Here is a 9,465-nt window from a genome sequence, read left to right as displayed (position 1 = left end):
GGTGACCATGACTACCTGGCGTATCTTTGAGAGGTGACCATGACTACCAGGGGTATCTATGAAGAGGTGACCATGACAACCTGGCGTATCTTTGAGAGGTGACCATGACTACCTGGGATATCTTTGAGAGGTGATCATGACAACCTGGGATATCTTTGAGAGGTGATCATGACTACCTGGGATATCTTTGAGAGGTGATCATGACTACCTGGGATATCTTTGAGAGGTGACAATGACTACCTGGGGTATCTATGAAGAGTTGATCATGACTACCTGGGGTATCTTTAAGAGGTGACCATGACTACCTGGGATATCTTTGAGAGGTGACCATGACTACCTGGGGCATCTTTGAAGAGTTGATCATGTCTATCAGGGATATCTATGAAGAGTTGATCATGACTACCTGGGGTTTTTATGAAGAGTTGATCAGGACTACCTGGGGTATCTATGAAGAGGTGACCATGACTACTTGGGGTATCTATGTTTAAAGAGGTGACCATGACTACCTGGCGTATCTTTGAGAGGTGACCATGACTACCAGGGGTATCTATGAAGAGGTGACCATGACTACCTGGGGTATCTTTGAGAGGTGATCATGACTATCTGGGGTATCTATGAAGAGGTGATCATGACTACCTGGGGTATCTATGAAGAGGTGATCATGACTACCTGGGGTATCTATGAAGAGGTGACCATGACAACCTGGGGTATCTTTGAGAGGTGATCATGACTACCTGGGATATCTTTGAGAGATGATCATGACTACCTGGGATATTTTTGAGAGGTGACCATGACTACCTGGGGTATCTTTGAGAGGTGATCATGACTACCTGGGGTTTCTATGAAGAGTTGATCATGACTACCTGGGGTATCTATGAAGAGTTGATCATGACTACCTGGGGTTTCTATGAAGAGTTGATCATGACTACCTGGGGTTTCTATGAAGAGTTGATCATGACTACCTGGGGTATCTATGAAGAGTTGATCATGACTACCTGGGGTTTCTATGAAGGGTTGATCATGACTACCTGGGGTATCTATGAAGAGGTGACCATGACAACCTGGGGTATCTTTTAGAGGTGATCATGACTACCTTGGATATCTTTGAAGATTATAGGGTGTAGTGTGATGGTCCTGAACAACTGTGTAACAGTTATTGGAGTTTTAAGTGAATATGCCAACTTGCCCCAAACCTTGAACTGGACACCAACAGCCTCCTTATTCTTCAAATGGTCAAGCTTGTCAACATGGTTTAAATTTTACATGTTCATAAAAAACATGTTTTTTTTGGAAATTAAGAAAACAAATACACACTACAGCAAAAAAGTGTAGGTCCAGCAGAAAAAATAGTGATCAGTCAGGTTTGTGGAAACATAAAAATAAACATTTCGCCTTAGCTGTACACTGGGCTTTTTTAAAAGTCAAATAGGACTGCATTTTAACCTTTTATTGTTCTCTTAACTAATTAAGACAATTATCTGTCAGTAAATGCAAAGATCTTACATAAATTTATTAAAATAATTTGGTTAAAAAGCAATGACTGTAATATTGACTTTTGACCATAAAGAATGTTTTACTATTAAAAGCATTATCAGTGATTTCCTGGTATTAAACACAAGCAGGAATTGATATAAGAGGGGGTGAATAAGGGCACAACCTTTTGACACATGCCTCTCCCTCAGAGATGAAAATTATACAGTTTTAAATGTTTGCAGTGAGGCTCAGGGTGATTTTAAACAATTCATGGGCATGGTGCATATTTAGCCTATTTTATAACCTTTTTGCAATATTGACATAATAAGGAAGTTGAATAAATTACACAGATTTAATAACATATAAATACAAAACTTTTTATATAATTATACAAAAACATTGGCTCTGAAACATAACATATCAAATAGGTTTTGTTTAAAGCTGCTCTCTCACAGCCGGATCGACTGATTTGACATCTTTATTGTCTTGAAATGAAGAATATTTGCTAGATGTCTAAAAGCAGTGATATATATGACTGCTGTCAAAAGATCAGATAGTTTTTCCAATAAGATGGGGTGAATGCAAAAACGTTCTAAGTGACATTAAATAAAGAAGCAGATAGAACCTTTTTGCTTTCACCCCCTTGAATTGATAATCAATGTTTTATGGCTACCAAAGTTACTTATAGACGCTTCAAGAGAATTAAAATTTTCAGCAGTTTTTCACACAATTGAGATCTGTTCTATTGTTAAATCTTAAATGAAGGATGCTTTTGAGACAAAACATGCAAAATAATGAAACAAGATAAGATCAACAATGACCCTAATTTGTGATGGTCAAGTTTCTGACACAAAGCGTAATAGTACATGTATTTACAGTTACATGCACAAATAATGATTTGCAATGCTGATAAGTTCTTGCTGAATTTCAGCAGGACCATGTTACATATGTTACATCTGATATATCAATCACTAAATATCAATGGTATAAGGTCAAAGAATTAAAGAGTCATTGTGCAGAATAACCACTGTTTGCCATGACCATCACCTTTGACCAACAAACTTCAAAAACAATACTGGTCATGTTCTGGTCAAAGATAACCTACCATTAATCTTTCATGGTCTGAGGTCAACCTACAAAATGTATTTTCAAGTTATTTACAAAAATAAAACGTGTCTGTTTGCAAACATATGCTAGTGCATATGACCATGGCATTGTTATTTTACAATAGTGGCAAAATACATATAAAATACATTTAAGGTCAATAAATCAATAACACAAAGCAGCCCAGTTTTTTTACATAACAGATTCTCTGCAAGCCAAGCTAAGGTAATTCCATCCAAAGAGCATGCAAACTGTCAACAGCCGGTTGAAGAGATTTTCCGGAAGAACAATCCTGGGGATTCATTCACTTCCTTCTGTCAGAGTAGAGACGTTTCAATCTGACAGCCTGCAATTTAAATGTACTCATTTGAAAACTGTTGATATTCACAATGACTTTTAAAAAAGAATTCCATTAAGTGATGTTACATCAAATGTTGCCCATATACAATTAAATGATCAAACAGACTATCATTAAACAGTAATTTTACAGGTATGAAGCTATGGCGTTTACGGCATTTAAAAACCAACAACATATTTATGAAACAAATGATATAATTTACTTTGTCTGTATATAATTATTTATAAACTAATATGTTTTAAACAGGTTATTATTTTTAGTTTTAAATACAGAAATGTTGATGCTGAGGTCTTGGAAAGTTAATTCTTACACAAGGAAGAGGTGCAAAATGTATGCATCCATAGACAGATGTCATTCTGTTGATGTTGTCATGGCTGCTACTGAGATCCTGGACTCAACGGCATGGTCAAGAGTTGATCCAAGCAGCAATATATCTGCCATCGCTGTTGAAGGCTCTGGATGAAGGACGGCAAAGGTCCATGACCAGCTCCTAACAGCAAATTCAATTATAATTAATAGTATGAGATGCATTGTTTATTTAACATGTACATGCATAGGTATATAATTTAACTCTACATAATAATGCACCAGTCAATTGTAACCACGCCCCCCCCAGGCCCATGGGTATACCGGGGATAGCCTGGGAAATGCGCCATGTTTTACCTTCCAGGTGGCCCCGCAGTGCCGAGTGACTGTGCGGTGGTTTTGTCTTTCCGCCAAATACAGCGGGTAATGGGCCTTACCTAGAGTCCCTTAGGTGCTGGGGCATTTGGCGGGGATTTCACGAGCAGTTTGTCCCTGCAGGGTGAGGACTTTGCCCGAGCTTGGCTGGAGCGAAAGTCAAAGTCCCCGCTATTCCCCGGACCTGGGGGGGGGGGGGCGTGGTTACAATTGACTGGTGCATAATCAACACACATATCTGCCAACTTTCAAGAACCAGTTGACCAAACAGCATATGAGATGACTAGGGTACGAACTGACTAAGTCTAAGGTAAGAGTAGATCTACTCATAAAACGTCACACATTGATTTCTATCATTTTTTTATTTTCTATAATGTGTTCCGTGTGCAAACAGAAAATGTCAATTAGAAATATGCATCGACCCATTTTGGTCAAATAGCCTCCACACTTTTGGTCAAATAGCCACTACATGGAAAAAAATGGTCAAAAAGCCCCCATTTTGGTCAAATAGCCCCCACTCCTTCTTTTATTTGTCATTTTTAAGATATTTGAATGTAAGTTGTAATCTTTTTTAAGATATTTGAATCATAATGAATGTATATTTGAAGGTAAGTAATAATATTTTTAAGATATTTGTATTTATATTTGAAGGTAAGTTGTAATATTTTTAAGATATACAGTCTAAACGTCAACTTCCCTTAAAAGGTTAACTCAGTTAATATTTTGAGTAAACTTACTCCGTACATCAAATCCTCACTAAACCGGAATCCTCACTAAACCGGAAATTTTGCCCAGTCCGGACCTTGTCCGGTTTAGTGAGTTTCCACTGTATTAACATATTTTTTATAAGTAATATTTTAAAACGTTTGATATTCTTACTTGGTAAAATTGTCAGATTTATTAATATACAAATAATGTTAATTGCACTTCATTTTGTATAATAAAGGTTTAGAAATGTTTTGGAATACAATAAGTATGCATACATACATATTTAAAAATAAAAAATGGGGGCATTTTTGGGGGGCTATTTGAACAATTTTAAAATGTGAGTGGGGGCTATTTGAACAAAATGGGGGCTATTTGACTTGGGGGCTATTTGACTAGGAAGCCTTTTAAAGCTTGTTAAATTACCTTTGGGAATTGTCATACCCATTCACAAACAGAACAAGATCAAAATTGCATGTAAAAGTTATCGTCCTATCACATTACTGCCTGTGATATACAAAGCTTTCGAAAAACTGGTGCATACACGCCTTCAAACATGGTCAGTTAAACATAAAAAACAATTTCCAAATGCACAACAGAATGGATATCAAAAAGGACTTGGATCGATAACAGCATCCTTTGCTCTTCAGGAAACTATATTCACAAACCTAGAGTACGGCTCACCGTCATACGTAGCAACACTAGAAACTTCCGGTGCCTTTGACAATATATTGCACCCAGCCCTATTTGTTAAACTTCATGACTATGGAATTCGTGGTAGAATGCTAAGAGTACTCATCAACTGTTATACAAACTTAAAGGGCACGGTTTTAGTAAACGGTATACAGTCGACGCCATTTCCGGTCCGCCAAGGCGTCCGTCAGGGAGGGATACTTTCAACGTGGCTGTATCTCCTCTTCATTGATAACTCCTAAACAAGCTACAGGTTTCTCCTCATGGATCTTACATTGGATCCATAAACACTGGTAACCCGACCCTTGCTGACGACCTCACATTGATATCATCGAACAAAGCTGCGCTACAAGCCCAAATAAACGTTGTTGTTGCTTACGCAAATTTATGGGGCTATCAGTTAACACGAAAGCAAATGTTCGTACTTAATCTTCGGAAATAGTCAAACAGTAAACGACTCGTTGGTCGTAGGCCATACAACGCTTGTCCAATCAGAGTCAACAACACACGTCTGCATAGATAGAAATCCATAGATCTTGTAAATGCGCCACGGCCGTTGACGCCAGAATAAGAAAAGGACGATCATCGCTCTTTTCCTTGCTAACAATCAGAGAGTCAGCCTACGATGTCAATCCGCTATTGCTTGCTGGCTTAGTGCAAAAATATCTACACCAACCGTTTTATATGGCTCTGAATTATGGTCGTCACTCACCGAATCTGACATTACAAAGCTCGAACGTTACGTTCGTCTCGCGGCTAAGATGTGTCAAAACCTTAACACGAGAACAAGAACTGATATGGCTCTCAGTCTGTTGGGATGGCATTTTATTGTATCACAGATCGACCTACGAAAGCTCATGTTTTTTTCCACAAACTGTGCACTTTAAATGCATCACTACTTGTGAAGAAGGTGTTCGACTATAGGCTACCGTTATTCTGTACTCGCGGTAATAGCAGCTAACTTGGCTTTATCCCAGACATCTTCAAAATCCTTAGCAAATATGGTTTAGATCAGCACATACACACCTACAGATGTACAGCAAAGCTTCCTACAAAACTGGCTTGGAAACGGTCAATCAACACAGCTATCACGGGCTTCTATAACGATATATGGAAATCCCGAGTCACCGTCGACCTGGAGTTTCAACTTTTTAGCAGTTTCCATACTCGCGTCTACCCGTCCTTAATATGGTCAATTGCGTAATCACGAGAAGATATACGTCATGCGATATCAACCATCCGCTTCCTCACAAACACAAGACATCCCCAGGCCGGGATATGTACTCGATGTCTTGCGTGGTCAGCTGACGTCGACGTACATCGTGTTTCTTCGTGTCCAAGGCTTTCCGCCGAGAGACAAGTGTTAATGAACAGACTCGAGACCCCATGTAATAGTACAGAGTTTATCTACTACTTAACAGCGCGATTCGTCATGAACATGTTGCACCGAGTGATCATACAGACACACGTATCCGCGCAGTCTATAGATATTTTCACAATGCATTGTGCAAACAGACTTAATAGACTTACACTCACAAAGGACCCATCACTGCTGATTATTCGCATAAGAAATTAGTATCATGTTCGTCTTTCTATGTTTCTTGCTTGTTCATGAGTACTATCTTTAAAACTTATACGACAGCTCTAATATTATTGTAATATTTATTTTTGGTTATCCTTTTATTTTGCATGTCTCGGTGCGTTTAAGGCTTTTGAACTTTAAAACGGATGCAGTAAAATCAAAGGTATTATTATAAAAGCATATTTTCCTGAGCACCTTCTATTACTTGTATTTCAATTTCGGCAAGTTTTTGAACTAGGTGCCACGAAATGTTGATATTGATTCTTTTTTCCTATTTCATTTTTTTATTCTTTTCTTGGAATAAAATAAAATAATAAAAATAAGTATTCAGTGTAATGTACATCGCATTAATGATAATAGCCACAAACTCAGAAAATATAAGCTCAGTTCTAAAGTATATGCTTTATCTTACAATATTATTACATTAACATCGTCATCCTTGTGTAACAACTTTGTGCCTTATAACATGTAATATATATTGCTGTACATACTGTTTATATGACCGTTTGTTTGTTAAATATGTTTAAATCCCTTTCGGGTGGAAATAAAGACAAAAATAATAATGTTGGAGTTTTCAGTGTTAAGAATGAGGAATAAAGAAACGAGCGCTTGTACAGACAAAGTGGAATCTTCGTAAAAATCTATGCAATTCACTTATTTGATATCATTTTGATTATGCTTCACAATGTGCCCTTAACTCCTATATATAGCACAGAAGAAAATGACACATTGTATAGCGCTGTAAATAATATGCATATTATTGATTTGACAGATTTTTTAATTGAAGTAGGTTTCAGCTGCAAAACATGTAAAATTTGAATGTTATTAGAATCCTAAAATAAGTTTTGATCAAAAGAAAAGAAATATTTGACCGTCTTAAAGGCCTAGTTTAAGAAATGTTTGGCATGATAATCCCCTGCTGATAAGACAATTAGGCAATAAGATTAAAGGCCTAGTCCAAGCCTTCTATAAGTGACCCCCCCCCCCAAAAAAAAAAAAAAAAAAAACCACCAAAAAACCGTGTGTTTGTACACAACCTCTGTTTATTGATCTTAATCTAATTGCCTACTTGTTTTATCAGATCTCCTATCTGAGGATCCTGCTGTGCAGTTTGGGATGTTTTCTTACAGAAATGGACCCTAAATGGCCCTCACCAAATAAACGAATACATGGGAAATTGGCCCCTACTGTGACACAAGTGCAATTAGCAGGATATGCACAGCAGGGGATTATCATGCCAAACATTTCTGATCTTTGATATTTTTGATTACACTTAGATTTAGTATAAAATGATTGATTGTTAGCTTTGAAAGATTTCATTTATCTTGTTAATAAATCCTTGGCAATCCTAACTCATATTGTAACACCATAGGATGGAGTCTTATGTTGGGACTGGTTACATTCTCCATCATGGGTTGCCTGGTTACACAGCGACTTATAACTTTATTGTCAATAAAATATTACTTTGTTATTTACCATCATGCTTCAATAATCCTGTTGTGGATGGTTTACACAGGGACTCTTAGATTCACTGTGCTACATATCAGCACCTTATTAAAATCCAAATTCAGTTAAGCCCTGGTGTGCCAACCCCATGGGTAGCCCCAAGTTGAAAAGTCCTAAAAAATATAAATAAAAATAACAATAGGACACTATTAAATATTTTCATAACATACTTCTATTTTTTCTATTGAATGTCGCTGTTGTATAAAAAAAATCATCAATTAAAAAAATATAATAATAAAATCCAAGCAAACGCACTTTTAATATTTAGTGATAGAATTTTAAGATATTATTTTAATATTGAATTTCTTACCGAATATATGTATGCACACCATTCCAAAACCAAATGAAACAGATAAGTGAGCAACATTTTAAATGTGTATTTAAAGTTAAATTATATATTCTTGTTGTTCCTTCATTTTGATGCGTAATTAATATTAAAATAAAGAAAAAACAAAAAAGATTATGACTTAGAATCATTTAAAATGTAGATTTGGTGTAAAGATATATTTTTAATATCTATAAGTAATATTTTAAAACGTTTATTATTCTTACTTGGTAAAATTGTCAGATTTATTAATATACAAATCATGTTAATTGCACTCCATTTTGTAAAATTAAAGGTTTAAAAATGTTTTGGAATAATATAAGTATGCATACATACATATAAAAAAGGGGGGCGTTTTTGGGGGGCTATTTGACCAATTTTAAAATGTGAGTGGGGGCTAATTGACCAAAATGGGGGCTATTTGACCTGAGGGCTATTTGACGTGGGGGCTATTTGACTTGAAAGCCAATTTACCCGTGCCTACTTTCCCGGCCTTTTTACTCGTGTTGCGACTATTGTATTAGACGGACGGATCAAGTATTGTCACTAATACACTTAAATATTCTCGCAAGCTGCCGTTTTTCTGTTATTGCTTCTTACTTACTCTGACCAATAAAACTACAAGACTCTATATAGTAGCTTTATCCAACACTAAACCCCCGGCTAACCAAATGATATGGTTAACATGAGTTTTTCGTCTTCAGTCTTCCCAGAGACTCTAAAATTGGCCCAGGTGACTCCTATCCACAAAAAGAACAGCACATTAGACAAAGGCAATTACAGGCCAGTGAGTATACTCCCGATAATGTCAAAAATATTTGAAAGAGCCATAAACACTCAGCTAACGGAGTTCTTTGACCTACATTTTAATAGTTCACTTTCTGCCTTTAGACCGGGATATGGCTGTCAGAGTGCCCTCCTAAAAATTACTGAAGACTGGAAGAAGGCTCTTGATGATAACAAGTATGTGGCAGCGATTCTGATGGACCTTTCTAAGGCTTTCGATTGTCTGCCTCATAACTTATTACTGATGAAACT

The 9,465-nt window shown here is 36.7% G+C and overlaps 1 long non-coding RNA gene across 1 annotated transcript; it reads right to left on the bottom strand.

The window, feature by feature from the left end:
- Positions 1-1,579: 1,579 nt before the first annotated feature.
- LOC128213188 (uncharacterized) lies at positions 1,580-4,769 on the bottom strand. Its single transcript, XR_008257698.1, has 3 exons — positions 4,748-4,769; positions 3,246-3,425; positions 1,580-2,923 (listed from the first exon to the last, which is right to left on the bottom strand). It is a non-coding gene; the product is annotated as an uncharacterized LOC128213188 (long non-coding RNA).
- Positions 4,770-9,465: the final 4,696 nt, after the last annotated feature.

Source organism: Mya arenaria, chromosome 13 (assembly GCF_026914265.1).
Source record: "Mya arenaria isolate MELC-2E11 chromosome 13, ASM2691426v1".
NCBI lineage: Eukaryota > Metazoa > Mollusca > Bivalvia > Myida > Myidae > Mya > Mya arenaria.
The sequence above is the reverse complement of the archived record's forward strand: the minus strand, read 5'-3'. Positions and strand labels throughout refer to the sequence as shown.